Below are 3,469 nucleotides of genomic sequence, written 5' to 3'. Positions count from 1 at the left end.
TGCTACATGTGTGTTTATCTGATTTCTTTCTAATCATAGAATTCTAAGTATTTAATCACATTTTGAGATAATCGTTTAGTTACAGTAAATGCTTTTTGCTTCCATTTTCCTTTCTTTATTTTATACACTGTAAGTTATCTTATTGTTCCCAAGAGAGTATAACTTTAAAATGAGTTAACATGTTACATTACATTTTCCTTTCTAACATGAAATTTAATTATATTGCATTTAATTCATGTAAGTGTTCATCTAACAAGTGGATTCTTAAATATTTGAGTTACTAAGAAACAGAACTTCTTTTTCTCTTTTCCTTTCCTTCTGCTCCTCTTCTTCCTTATTCCTCTTTTTTCTCAAATAAATTCCTCAGCATCGTCTTCTGCTCACAGATTCACAAAGCTGAGTCCACTAGAGCTGGAAGAGGCTGTAACGATCCTCCTGTCCATGAGTTCCTGACCTGGGGTTCACTTACACAGGAAAAGTCCCAGGTTGGCTATTATGGGGAGCCCAAAAACCTTAAAATTCTGTGCAAAGCTCTGTGTTGATGTGCACTTCCCTGGGAAGAGGGGCTATAGCTTCATCAAATTCTCAGAGGGCTCCCTGACCACAGAGGTTAAATAAGTATCACTGATGAGAAAAACAATGGCCAAGATGTCAAAATAGCTCATCCAGAATCACATAACTATGTAGTGGCAGAACCAGGAGTAGAAATTTGGTCTCTGGCTTCTAGTACAAGGCTTTTTCTGCTACACTAAGAAAGCAGGCCTAGCTTCAATTTTTATGGGGTTGTTGATATACAGTTTATGTCTTCTTTTTTTAAAATTTTTTTTTAAAGAATTTTTATCGGAAACCACCTAAATGTCCATCAATAGAGAAATGGATAAAGAAGATGTGGTACAGATACACAGGGAATATCACTCAGCTGTAAAAAGGAACGAAACTGGGTCATTTGTAGAGACGTGGATGGACCTAGAGATTGTCATACAGAGTGAAGGAAGTCAGAAAGAGAAAAACAAGTATTGTATATTTGTGGAATATACGATAATGCATATATGTGGAATCTGAAAATATTGGTATAGACGACCTTATTTACAAAGCAGAAATAGAGACACAGATGTAGCGAACAAACATATGGATACCAAGGGGGAAAGGAGGGGTGGGATGAATTGGGAGATTGAGATTGACATATATACACTACTGACACTATGCATAAAATAGATAACTAATGAGGACCTACTGTATAGCACAGGGAACTCTACTCAATGCTCTGTGGTGACCTAAATGAGAAGGAAATCCAAAAAAGAGGGGATATATGTACATATATAGCTGATTCACTTTGCTGTACAGGAGAAACTAACACAATACTGTAAAGCAACCATACATGTGTGTTTATAACCAGCCCTGTTACAACTCAGGCACCTGCAACTGGCACGCACAGCTGAGTGTGTACATACAAACCAGCTTGGGCCACTACTGCTGCTTACTCTGGTTCTCTCCCTGGTTTATGGACCTGGAGGTGCTGCTGAGAACCCCAACAGCCATTGTAACCTCTGCAGACCCCTGGCAGTGCTTGCCAAAGACCACACAAATTGTCGATGTTGTGGATCCCAATGGCCTGATCTACTGAGTTACACCACAATCCCCAAATCATGCAGCCACCACATGCCCCTCCACTTGGCACCTGCAGCACTAACCCAGGGTCACAGCACTCTCCGGCATGTCCCCACCCCAGGTGAAAGTCTTTTCTTAGCAAAGTCAGTCCATAAAGTCTCTTCTTTAAATGTGCAGACACCTATGCAAGGCTAAAGGACCATGAAGAATCAGGGAAACGTGACTCCACCAAAGAAATACAGTAAACCTCCAGTAAATGGCCCCCCAAAAATGGAGATACAGGATTTGCTACATACAGTTATGTAGGTCATAAGTCTGACATGGGTCTCATGGGGCTAAAATCAAGGTGTCATCTAGACTGCGTTTCTTTCTTAGGCTCTAGGGGAGGATCTCTTTCCTTGTTGGCAGAATTCAATCACCTGCAGTTGGAGGACTGAGATCCCACTTCCTTGCTGGCTGTTAGCCAAAAGCGATCCCCAAATTCCAGACAATACCTGCGTTCATAACACCTCTCCTGCATCTTAAAAGCCAGCAAAGGCAAGCTGAATCCCTCTCATACTTTTCTTTCTTCCTTCAGTCTCTCACTCTTCTGTCTTCCTCTTAAGTTTTTAAGAATAAGAGCTCATATCATTAAATTGGGCCCACCCAGATTACCCAAAATAATCACCCAAACTCAAGGTCTGTGACCTCAATCACATTTGCAAAGTCCTTTTTGTTAGGTTAAAGGCTGTGGGGATCAGAGTGTGGGCATCTTTGGGGGAGCATTATGCTGGCTACCACAGGAAGAATCTGAACTTATTTAGCCCCTCAACAATATCAGGAACTCAAGTTTCTTTTCCTTGACTCTCTACACTGCTGTCCATAGCTTTATCTTTATCTCTGCCTGGCTCCTCTTGTGGTCATAAGAGAGCTGCCAGCAGCAACTAGGCCTACCTGCTCCCTTGCCCACAGTACACCAATAGAGGCACTGACTTCACCTTCCCAGGATTTCCAAGAAAGCCTCATACTGCGTTATACTGAACCATATCGACTATGCTTGTACATCAGTAAACCAACAAAGGCAAGGGGAATGGGACAAAGAAGAGTTTAGACTAATTACATGAGACAATCTAGAACTATTAGGGAGGCTGCAGTCTACTCATTTGATTCTCCTTTAGTCACACCCTTCTTCCAACACTTACACTTTCAAAAATGCTCATGCTCACACTGAGCAGGTCAATCCACCTCACAAAAAGGGAACAATCCAGTCTCATCGAGTTAACTGCATCTAACTTCAGATCAATGATGTAATACGCCTTCCCTTAAAGTGGGTCTGGAGGCAGACTCATATAGTCAACATCCATTTAGGCAGCATATGGTTACAAGGTTAAGTTACCTACACGAAAAATAAATTGGTGAAGAAAACATAGGGTAACCACAATTAAATTTAGAGAAGTGAAGAATGACACAATGGTCAGTGTTAACTGGCCCTTAGAACAAAGTATATCCTTCTAGAAAGAAATAGCTAGGATTCTTGGCCCTCAAAATTCCAAAGGCTAGGAACCATAGCAAGATCTTGTTTAGACAATGGCTGTTATTAGGAATTTCAGTCTCCTGGCAACAAGCCTCTGAGACCCTCCCATTTCCCAAGGCCCTGAATTTAGAATGATCATTACCCACTGCACTACAATTTGAAACTATCCATTTCTTTCCGCAGACTGCATTTAAAATATACCTTTATTGCATTAAGTTGAGTAGTTCCATTTACCAGGTAGAAAATGCTTAAAAGGAGGTATCTGGGAAAGGTTGAAGGCAACAGATTTGTGCTTCATACTTACTTCAGATTTGCCTCATACTTATCTCTTGTTAAATCTCCTTTCTT

This window comes from Lipotes vexillifer, unplaced genomic scaffold (genome assembly GCF_000442215.2).
Source record: "Lipotes vexillifer unplaced genomic scaffold, Lipotes_vexillifer_v1.1 scaffold1318, whole genome shotgun sequence".
NCBI classification, from domain to species: Eukaryota; Metazoa; Chordata; class Mammalia; order Artiodactyla; family Lipotidae; genus Lipotes; species Lipotes vexillifer.
Note: the sequence above shows the minus strand (reverse complement) of the source record.